Genomic DNA, 11,644 nt, shown 5'->3' on the forward strand with positions numbered 1-11,644 from the left:
ACGGTGGATACGAGATGAGTCTGAAACCGTAGAACATGATGAAAGGGTTGAACGGTTTGGCCTTTGTTTACATTTCATATAAGGCATATCTGAATATGGTAGGAGGTAGATGGAAATGGGGCACTGCTCCAAGTATTTCCCATGAGAACCACAGGGAAGAAAGACAAATAGGAGGGAAAGGAGCAAGTGTGTGAGTGAGAGCGAGCCTCTGTACTCAGCTGTTAGCCTAATGATAAAACTAATGAGACAGCTGACCAGTATCAGCTGTCACTGCTCTAAATACACATACACACACATAAACACACGCCCGTTCCCATAACCCATGGATCAACACGGTTCAGTTTGTGACTCTTGGTACTAATTGCATCTATCCTGGCATTTGTGTGAATGGGCTGCAGAGCCGTGTCGTGATGTATCAGTGACAGTGTACAGAGGTATTTCCTTTCATTCTATGGGACCCGTACCACAACGCAGGGAATGAAGTTCCTCCTGAGTCCTCCTGAGTCCCTTCACACACCGGACCACAACACAAATAAACCCACCGGAACATCCGCACCGCACTCGACCCAAAATACATCTCTTGTTAACAACATGGTAAGAGCTGCTCTATATGAGTAGTAAAAATAAAATAAAAAATAATAATTAAAGCTTGGTATATTTTACATAATTCATTATGTTGACCCTATTATATATATATATCTGGTTAGATTTATATTATAAATCTTGGGGTTTATTTGAAATGCATTTATTTCATGCTAATTATACTACAATAAATGTACATATTGAATATAAAATATCCCACAGTTGTACGTTTGGTATGCTACGTACATTTAAAGTCTAAATTGGAACAACCAATTTTGTACTTTATGCACTTTAATTAAGCATATTTGATTGTGCTAAAGTGAAACTATTGCAAGTATACTTCAGGTACACTTTAATGTCTTGCATTTAAAGAATGATATTATTCAAAGATCAAACAATCCACGTCTTTGAAACACATTTTGGGCTTAATCATATGAAATATGCATTGTGCACAAGCGGTAGTCCAAATAAAGTTGAATTATAATTTTTATATCAGCAAGTCTCAAGCGATAAATCAGTAAATAGTTTTAAAACTATAGAATGAAAAAATTATTTGAAATATATTGCATTTTTTACTAGGAATATTCCCTTGAAATACTGTTTTAATTTCTGAAATATCAGACAAAGACTGATTAACAAAAGTTTTTTTTTTTTTTTTTTTTTTTTTTTTATGCAACACCTCAATGAGATTTCTCATGTCATATTTGAAAGATGCAAAACCAATAACTGAGAAAAAATAGATTTTTAAAAAATATATATTTTTTTATTGTATTTTATTATTAAAATTAAAATTAAAATTAAAATTAAAATTAAAATTAAAATTAAAATTAAAATTAAAATTAAAATACACTACCATTCAAAGGTTGTTTGGGGTCACCATTTTTTATGTTTTTAAAAGAAGCCTCATGCTCACCAAGGCTGCATTTATTTGATAAAAATAAATTAAGAAATAAAAATAAATAAATAAATAAATGAAACAGTTTATTTCTGTGATTGAAAAGCAAAATTTTCAGCAACCATTACATGATCTTTCATAAATTTATTCTAATACGAGTTATATAGTAGTTTATTATATGTACTTTGACAGTTGAGAAAATAATACTTTTTTTTTTCACCACATTGCCATATTTTTAGTATTCCCAAACTTTTCAGTTGCAGTACAGAAACCATTTCCAATGCTTTACATCCCTACTCTAAACCAGGATCTGTCAGTCATTGAAACGAGAGCTGAATATCAAAAAGAAAAGACGTTAAATCTGTCATATTCAGTTGACAACCTAATACAATTAGTTACTAGGGTGAGACGAACGGTTCGTTACTCTTTCTGAGAATGTTCCTAGTTAATCCTATGGTTGCGAGGGAAGTGCTGAGGCATCAGCGGGAAGCGGGAGCTTTGGAACTGAACGCAGATGCCGGACCCTAACGATGACCAGGAAGTAGCCCCGTGTCGTCCTGTCTCACTACAGCCAGCAGCTCTTTAACTCCCCCAGGAGTCTCCGCTTCAGATCTCCGACTCCATCCATCCCTCCCCTCCACCCCTTCTCTCCTTCTCTATGAAGCTGTCAGTTGCTCGAAGATTGGTTTAGAGGATCCCCTGCGATAATTCTACATTCACAAAAGCAGCCGGCAGACAATAGGCCTCTTTATACCAGCGGTTGGGGGGAGGTAGATTTTATATAGCTCGCAGTCAAGTGTTTGATGATGAGTCTGGATATGCGGGTCCAGCCCATGAGGAGGGCTCTTCACGCGTTTAACACTGAAGGCAAAAAACATAAGCAACACAATGGAGATACTTATGAAAGAGGTGAGAAGAATGGAAAGATGGACATAAGAGGGGGTTGAGGGAAAGCCAAGAGAAGGGAAGAGGGTCATTTGTACGGCCGGACTGAAGTACATGGCACACAGTGACCTGTCATTCAAAGCTCTGACAGCTGGGACACGCCCCTTCAGGAAGGTGATGGAGACCTCGACAAGAGCACACACATTAAACACAAGCGAGCGCACACATAATTGCAGCACCCCCAACCACTACCCCCCCAAGTGAACCTAAGTAAAAGAAGCTGTTGGCTTTAATATTCATTTAACGTCAGGATGTGTTTCCTGCTCTGTGAAAGGTGACAGGCATGGAAGCCGTTCAGTTTTGGTCTATCTCTCTCTCACGCACACGTCCTCATCACACTGACACCTCAAAAGCTTGAAGTCACAGCTTGAGAGAGACACGGTGACCTCTAAACACAAGAACACAAAATCATAAGTCTTTAGTGCACTCTCAATATGCACTAACTTAGTCTGAGGAGTTTGGGTACCACCTGCAAAGACACTTAAAGAGGAAGCTTACCAAAAAAAAAAAAAATGCAAATTCTGTCATAAATTATTCAAATCATTCCAATAATGTCTGACCTTCTTTCTTCTGTTCTCAAAAGAAGATGTTTAGAAGAATGTGCAAGCTGTTCTTTTTAATTTACAGTGAATGCTGATTAAGGATTGTGAAGCTCCAAATAAACTCTGATAAAGAATCTTAAACACAGTTTATATGAGAGTGTGGAGCAGACTGTAATTACAGAAAATAAATGCTTTATGAATCTTTCTTAACAGCTTTACGTTAACTGAAAATGATGATTAAACATCTTAATCGACTTTATTTGATTAGATCAAACTTTTAAATGCAGTTCTTGAAATTGCTTTGAATCAGCACAAATCTGAATTTTTTCAATTACAATTTTAAACATTTTCTTTTAACAGTTTAAATAAGGCTTTGGAACAAGTTAGATTCAAATAATTAAAACAGTTGAGATTTGGACCTAAAAATCTAATTTGAGTGTGTATAAACAAGAAGCAAAGCTTTATACAGACTCAAAAAAGATATTTAGGTCCATATTTAAGATTTTTATGTATTTTAATTGCATGTAAAAAATTTCATCCATTTGGACTCTCATTTTTTGGGTCATCCCTTTAATGGAAATCTGTATGGTTTTGTGCACCTGAAGCCAACCATATCCTCGAAAGCTGGAGCTCTTACCAAATAAATGAGCGGCTAGACTGCATTGGGTTTTTTATCAGACTCCTGACTAATGAGAATAAATGGACATGCAGTCCGGTCTCTCTAGTACTCCAGCATGGCCATCTGTCCCAATCAGAGAGCGATTGGGTCGGGGACTAGCTAGGAGCGCTGACGGCAGCTGGTAAACTACACCAGGTATACAGGGACTGTGGCAAAGATTTAAAGGACAGCTATTGATTTTTGAGCTCATCTGGTCTGAAATGGACATCTGCACATTAGAGTGCTGCTCTGGGCCACCATGAACTGATGTGAGCTGCCACTCTCCCCTGGCCTGACCTGCCAAAAAAACAGGACACAGGAAAACAGGATTACAGATTCTGCTCAGATTGATCTTTCAGTACCCTGCCCCTGACACATGCCACAATATATTTTATAACTTCTTAAACGTTGGTTCAGGTGTGTTTGTTGAGTTGAAGCTGAAATCTGGACAGGAACCTCCAGGAACAGGGTTGAACTGTTAAATAAACTAATGTTCAAAAGTTTGGGGTCAGATAGATTTTTAGATGTTTCTAAATGTCTCTTATGCTAATTAAAGTAAGAATAGTAATACTGCAAACTATTATTATTAATATAATTTTCAGCATCATTACTCCAGACTTTAGTGTCACATGATCTTTTAGAATCACTCTAATATGATGATTTGGACAGTAACATTTCTTCTTATTATCAATGCAGAAAAATTTGTACTTCTAAATATTTTTGTGAAAACTGATACTTTTTCTGTCAAGATTTTTTGCTGAATAGAAAGTTCAAAAGAACAGTTAACATGATAAATGCCTTGACTGTCATTTGATCGATTTAATGAATCTGTGCTAAAGTATTTATTTCTATTCTACAGTATGAATGACTGTAGATTTTTTTTCTGGATTAGTTATATGCAATTTTCTGGTATGATAAAAATAAATAAATAAATAAAATAAAATCAGATTTTTTTCCCCTTGTCTTAATCAGAATTCATACGTAATGCTTTGTAATTTCCTCTTTGTTTTTTGCTTAAATTAAATGTCTTAAATTTAATTTCCATAAATGTACAGGCACCATGTGGGACTGTCAAGGGGTTATGATCCAGGTAAATTCTAGTTAGATTTACCACTTTACACTGCAAAGTAGGCCGCATCTAAAGCAGCATGTCAAGTTGCACCAGAAATGCACAAAAAGGCAAAATAAAGAGAAACTACAAAAAGAGAGAACTAAATGGCCCAGATTAACAGTTTCCATCATTGTCACTATTCCAGCCCCATTCCAAATGTTCACTATGATATCACTGCTATAGTGGGTGGAGCCCCGTGTCATGATTCCCAGGTGCACAGATCTGCAGTTCATCACTGCACAATCCTGGATAGTATTAAACGTACACACATATGCACCATCATACTCAGATATAAAATCTAAATATTGTTATTTATAAAATCGTAATACGAACTAGAAATCCTTGAACACCACCGCTGGCTTTCCATGATTTATCCCTCAAACAAGGTTCTGTCTCACACTGAGAAATTACTGCCTACAAAAAAAGCATGCAATACATCACTATAATAAAGCTCTAAAAATATCCCGTCTCGGTGCTCACGACCGAACTATAGGAACAAAGCAGTCTCCCACTCACATAACGTTCAAGACTGCACATGTTTGAGTGAGCTTTTGAGCATCAGAAATGTATGAGATGTCTCAGATGGGCTCTGAATTTATATCGCTTATTACAATGTGATCTCTCTGAAGATAGCAAAATCAGTTCAGTCTATCACAGTTCCCTAAATAACGATTGTGAGAGTGAACCATGAGCCTGCCTGCTGGAGATCGTGTTCAGTATTTTAGTTGTGAACTGTCTCATAACCATATTCATGATCAGAATGTCAAATCTGGTCACTGAGGAGGACCAAATGAATAAGGTGACTCAATGACATTTAAAGAGATAATTCAGCCAAAATGTTAAATTCTGTCATCACTGACGCATTATTTTACAAACCTGTATGACTGACTTTAGTCTGTGGAACAAAAATCAATTATAGAATATTAGTGTGAACAATTATTCAACAGTTTTTGGCACACAACGAGTGAAACGACACTGGACCCTAACTTTCTTTAATTGCATGTAAAAACCCCAGACATCTGAATGATGACAGCATTTCAAATTTTGGGTGAATTATCTCTTTAAATACACAAAAGGATATAGAAAGAAAGGGAGTTGCTGGTCAGAAAAAATTATTAGCATGGCTTTACATTCATGGCAAACAGAGACCGAGTTTTGCATGTACATGAGGCTGTGTGTAACACGGGATTGTCAGATTTATAATGAGTCCCATGAGAATGACCAGCTGTCTTCCAGCCAGGAAATCCACTTTACACCAGTTCCTTTCCTCTTCCTTAACTCTTCTCTTCCCTTGCACAACTCCCACTCTTTCGTTTTCTCTCTCTTTTTCACATCCTTCTGAGCTGTGCCAATGGTTCAGCCTTAAAGAGCAGCTCCACTAACACCTGCTCAGCAGTGCCCTGACACACACACAATCACACAAACACTGTTTAATAACACTACACACTGGAGCCCACAGACTCACTATGAACTGACCTAGAACCAAATACAGTCTATACTTCTAAAATAGGTTTTAGTTAATTGGACTTTAGTAATACCATGGTATTCTTTAAAGTATATCAAGACTGCAATCATGCAAGTGCTTATTGAACATTCATCTTCTACACAATTTGTATTAAAGTTAGCACAAAATGAAATTTCGCTGTGTTTTCTAAATGTGTTATAGACCATCAGTGTTGGGTATAGTTACTTTGGAAAGTAGTTAGTTAAGTTACAACGTTACCATCAATTAAAAGTAATCAGTTATGATACAGCGTTACCTATTCATAAAAGTAACGCGTTAGAGTACTCATGCGTTACCAAAAATTAAAAGCCGTTTGCAGCGGCTCACACATGACAGACACAGCCCCCGGCCCCTTTAAATGCACCTAGAAGTCGTGACTCCCGACAATGAATAACGTCATTCATCCGACTAAATTAACACTGCAGGATAACAATAACAGGAAAGACAGTCAGCAATTGGCTATTCCACATGGCGTTTTATTTATTTATTATGACAGAACATATTATTAATCAAAATTCGCACCTATCCAGCCCAGGTAGCCTAGGCTACTGTATATTATGAGCACCACAAGATAACTCCTGATTTTTCTTTAACTTTAAATAATGCAGTTATCAAAGTACAAGTATGCTTACTTGTAAACACAACCTTAAACAGGCTTGCAGATTTAAATCCATTTAGAAATGATGAACAACCAGCCAGCCAACGATCTAACAGAAATTAACAGCTGCCTGTCAAACAAAAATGATAACAAACCGAATTAAAACCTTCACTGCCACACAAGCAAATGACAAATCGCTTAATAGCCGAACTAATTATTATTAAAGTGTCACTCACAATCACGAGCCTAAATTCGCTGTAATTGACTTTACGATCACAGAGCTTCGGCTCCACTGATACATCCGCAGATGGCACAGTAAACCTAGGACTACTGTCTGACAAAAAGCAGGCTGCAGTCGGGATTTTCCTTTCCTTAAAATAACGGATTACTTTTTTTAAAAAATAACGAAGTTACTGATTACTTACGCACGAAACTAACGCGTTAAGTTACACATTTCAGGAAAAAAGTAATTAGAGTACTCTAACGCGTTACTTTGTAACGCGTTACCCACAACACTGTAGACCATATTGTGAATGATTTATCATAATATGTTTCTCATGTTCAACTTTCTCTACTTGAGTGTGATGCCCACATCTCAACCATCTCAACGTCTGAGAAGTTTCACACAGGTCTACGTCACAATAAGGAGGTAAATCTCTATTTACATTTCATCACAACTTTTGTATGCAGTTTGTCCCTTCCTTCTAATTGGCTGCGTTTGTCTGGGAAAGCTTCCAATAGATGTTGGAACATGGATGCAGGGATTTGCTCCTAATCAGACACATGAGCACAGTGAGGTCAGGATGATGTTGGGTGATGATGGAGTCTGGTTAGCAGTCCAGTTCCGCTGATGTCATTTCCAGTCAAAACACATTTCACACGAGAAGTCGCAGACAGGTCCGGATATCAGCCTACTACATATTTCTCAGACATTTGTGCATTTCTCAGATCTCATTGTAAATAATTCACACTATGCGATCATAACACGTAACGTGAACAAACATTGACTTTTTTTTTGCTGATCTTCAGAAAACTGTTGGATGAGTGTAAATTGGGCCTAAAATCATTTGGTGTGTGGCCGCCTAAAGAAATGTTAGCATTGCTAGAACCTCCTCCAGATCATTCACACAGAATGCTGTTTTGTGTTCTACTGCGCTGTTTTTTTTTTGTGCATGTGTGTGTAAACATGCACTAGAGACATATATGTTTTTTAACCCTTTATCTTCCTGTATTCCTTTAAGGACATGTAAACCACACTTGACATGTAAAATCACATATATATTTATGTATGTATATAGGGATCTGCGATGACCCAAAATCTTATATAATGATGTGAGTAATTTTATTTCACAATAATGATATATATTTGACCATGGACCACAAAACCAGTCATAATTCGCAAGGGTATATTTGTAGCAACAGCCAACAATACACTGTTTAGATACAGACTGTGTTCCATGAAGATATTCTGTAAAATTCGTATCGTAAATATAAACAGAATTTTTTATTAGTAATTTGCATTGTTATGGACTTAATTTGGACAACTTTAAAAGCGATTTTCTCAATATTTTGATTATATATTATACGAGTAAACAGTCGGTGATTAAAAAAAGAATAAGAAAATAATAGGACAAGCAATCGGACAAAAGAAATACTGTACTACAAATAAAAAATAAATGCTACATAAATGTTAAATGTATTAAAACACTGCACATTCTCCAATGTGTAAATGTAATATATATTTATTTTTAAAGTTTTAAAAGTGATTTAGTCAAGAGCTGTGAGAGATTTCTCTCTTCTGTTGTTTGTTTTAAGGACAGACAGCAGGAATATTAGACTGCTGTCACTTTAAGAGCTGCCCGGATCTAATATTCTGTTTCACAAGTGTTTTCTTTCTCAGCTGTTTGCTTTCACTTAGCACCTAAATCATTGTGTTTACAAAGATACTTGCCAAGATGGGCATTTTGACACATACATGTGTATGTATTTAAACTTTCAGGCCTATAAAGCAGCAAAAATTGCTACATTCAATACTTCCGTGCTCTTTGAGCACCGTCTTCATGTGCACTCGCCTCTCTGACAGCACTCAGAAACAGTCACTCAGACAGTGTGTATATAGTGAAATGAGTTCTCGTTTGCTGCTGATTGCATTTCAACGGCTTAAAATCACTTGTTTTTAAATAGCAATATTTAAAAATGCATGCAAGCGATACGTTTTTGTGGCCATGTAGCACAACAATATCATTTGAGCTTGTAACCATGAGGTGATAGTCCAAAATCTCTACCAGTTGACAAGTTTCTACCGGTTGATCGTGTCTACTGATATATCGCCCACCCCTAAATATAACTCAAATAAAGCCTGCATCACATGGAAACTGGCCTGAAATTATTCATGATATTTATTTAGCTAAAGCTAATTGGTTCTATAAACATCACCAGATTATATCCGTATTTCATAGCCCTGTCTGCTAATGGCTGAAATACCACCACAGTTTTGGTTTTGTATTTCCTCACAACACGCACTCAATCCTTCACTTCCATCGACTGAACCCAATGACTGAAGGCTCAAGCTGCACATTACACCAAACAATCACAGAAAAGAGAACAGGGCAAGGCAACAGAAAAGGTCAATGTTTACTGTTCCAGTCATATGGCGATACCGGCCTGATGTTTTTGTACTTTAGTCAGGCCCAACTGGGGACAGAGACAGTTTACAGTACACCACAGAAGCAATGCTACATGCCAGCAGTTAGAGAATTCTACACGGCTGTCATCGGTTCCTCATCAACTCAAACATGATCCGGGATGTGTTCGTGAGCAGTATGTTTAACCCATGTGAGTTTGCATCACACACACCGGATGGATTGCATGTGTAAAGCGGATCCAGCCGAGACCCCTGGGCTGGCATACACACAGCAGATCCCACAGACGTTTTGCTGTGAGTAAGCGATCCTATTGCAGCATTTCAAACTCAAGCCAGGGCAAACCTCAGAATATCGAAACTGCTGCATGTGGTCTTTTTCCAACGCAGGCCATCGCTGTTTGTTTTTCTTCAGTTCTTCTGGATTCTCATGACTTGTGGAGATCATCGTTACTGGGCTATAAGCGTTCCTCTTACTGACCACAATGGTTGGCATGATAACCACGTTTCCTGGCCTCTGTGCCAGAGTTCTGGTGACTGCTGGCGCCAACGCGACGCAGGCTAACTGAGGGGAGCGGGGAGTAAAGAGGTGATGTGTTTGTAGAAGAGTTTAAGGAACAATATTATTACAGGCAGACTGGGAACTCATGGTGAGAGAGGAGTTTGCTTGAGTGCGGTGTGTAGTTCAGCGTGCCATCCAATAATATCCCTGCAGTTGGAAAACATAAATCAGTCACAACAAGGACAAGAGACCAAGTGAATCTTGAACAAATGCAAGAGATGTTTCTATTGCAATAAGCTTATGGTGATATTAAGCCCATCGTGTGACACATACATGGCTAGTAGACCACACACCGTGTGATTCTGTCCCCTGCTATGACGGTTTCAGTTCTGCTGTTTTCTCATTACAGTTACCCTGCATGAGCAGAGTAAAACGACAAATACGAATGAGACAAATATATAAAAGATCAAAAATCTTTTATATGTGTCATACACTGCCCCCTAATGGTCAAATACATTAGCATTTAAACGGCTCAGATTCTGTTGCCCTATTGTCACCCCTTAAGAATAATGAGCATTAACTTTGAAATTGTTGTAGATATATGTTGATCGTGGGCATATAATACTGCAACAGCCAAAGAAAAAAAAAAAAAAAAAATATATATATATATATATATATATATATATATATATATATATATATATATATATATATATATATATATATATATATATAATTTTTTTTATAATTTAGTTTTGATAATTTAATTGTCATAGAAAAAATAATATTAATTAAACCCCGCACAGCTGGGGTAAGATGGCCCTAAAACTGGGGCAAGAAGCCTTCAGGGTCTTCTGTGCCAATTCTGTTTGTCAATTCTTGGCAAATTTGTTTCAAAATACAAATTCAAAATACAATACACAGATAACTATTTTCCAGAGCAACAATATAGATCATTTTTAAAAAAATGTTTATATTCAGATTAAATGATGTTAAAGGAATAGTTAAGCCAAAATTTTTAATTTTGTCATCAAAGTTTCTTTCCCCTGTTCATCACAAAAGAAGATATTTGGAAAAATTCTAAAGAACCAAACAATTGTTGTTCCCCATTGATTTCCACAGCAGAGAAAGAAAGAATATGTAAGTCAATGGGGAATATCTGATTACCAGCTTTTTTCAGCGTATCTTCTGTTATGTTCAACATAAGAAAGAAACTCTTACGGGTTTGGAACGACATGAAAGTGAGTAAATGACAACAAAATTTTCATTTTTGGATGAACTTCCCTTTAAGAAGAGCATCAGATCAATTGAGATGAGAAATCTGGACTTAAACCTGTTTTAATTTATTTAGTCACGATATATGCTTATGAATGGCCATTTATGGAAGTCACACAGAGTATATAATTATGGTATCATCCAGCACCAGCAGGTGCTTACAGGGCCATGCTAACCAGCCAAACCTTGACCCCTTGATACACGTCATGCCCAGCTGAAGTCTCAGTGCCCCACAGTCTAGTGTGAGCCAAGTGAGCTGGAGAGAATGAAGTTAAGTGTTCTTTCCTGACGTCAGCAACATCTCAGTGTCGTAAGTCTAGTGTAAATGTTTGCTCCATGAGCATTCTCCAGCCTCCATGCACTCTTTCCACTGCGTTTTCCCACCAATACA

The 11,644-nt window shown here is 37.1% G+C and overlaps 1 long non-coding RNA gene across 1 annotated transcript; it reads right to left on the reverse strand.

Annotated features, from left to right (window-relative positions):
• Positions 1–9,451: 9,451 nt before the first annotated feature.
• On the reverse strand, positions 9,452–10,618 carry LOC113057064 (uncharacterized). Its single transcript, XR_003277773.1, has 2 exons — positions 10,312–10,618; positions 9,452–10,185 (listed from the first exon to the last, which is right to left on the reverse strand). It is a non-coding gene; the product is annotated as an uncharacterized LOC113057064 (long non-coding RNA).
• Between the last annotated feature and the right edge of the window lie 1,026 nt (positions 10,619–11,644).

Source organism: Carassius auratus, chromosome 38 (assembly GCF_003368295.1).
Source record: "Carassius auratus strain Wakin chromosome 38, ASM336829v1, whole genome shotgun sequence".
NCBI classification, from domain to species: Eukaryota; Metazoa; Chordata; class Actinopteri; order Cypriniformes; family Cyprinidae; genus Carassius; species Carassius auratus.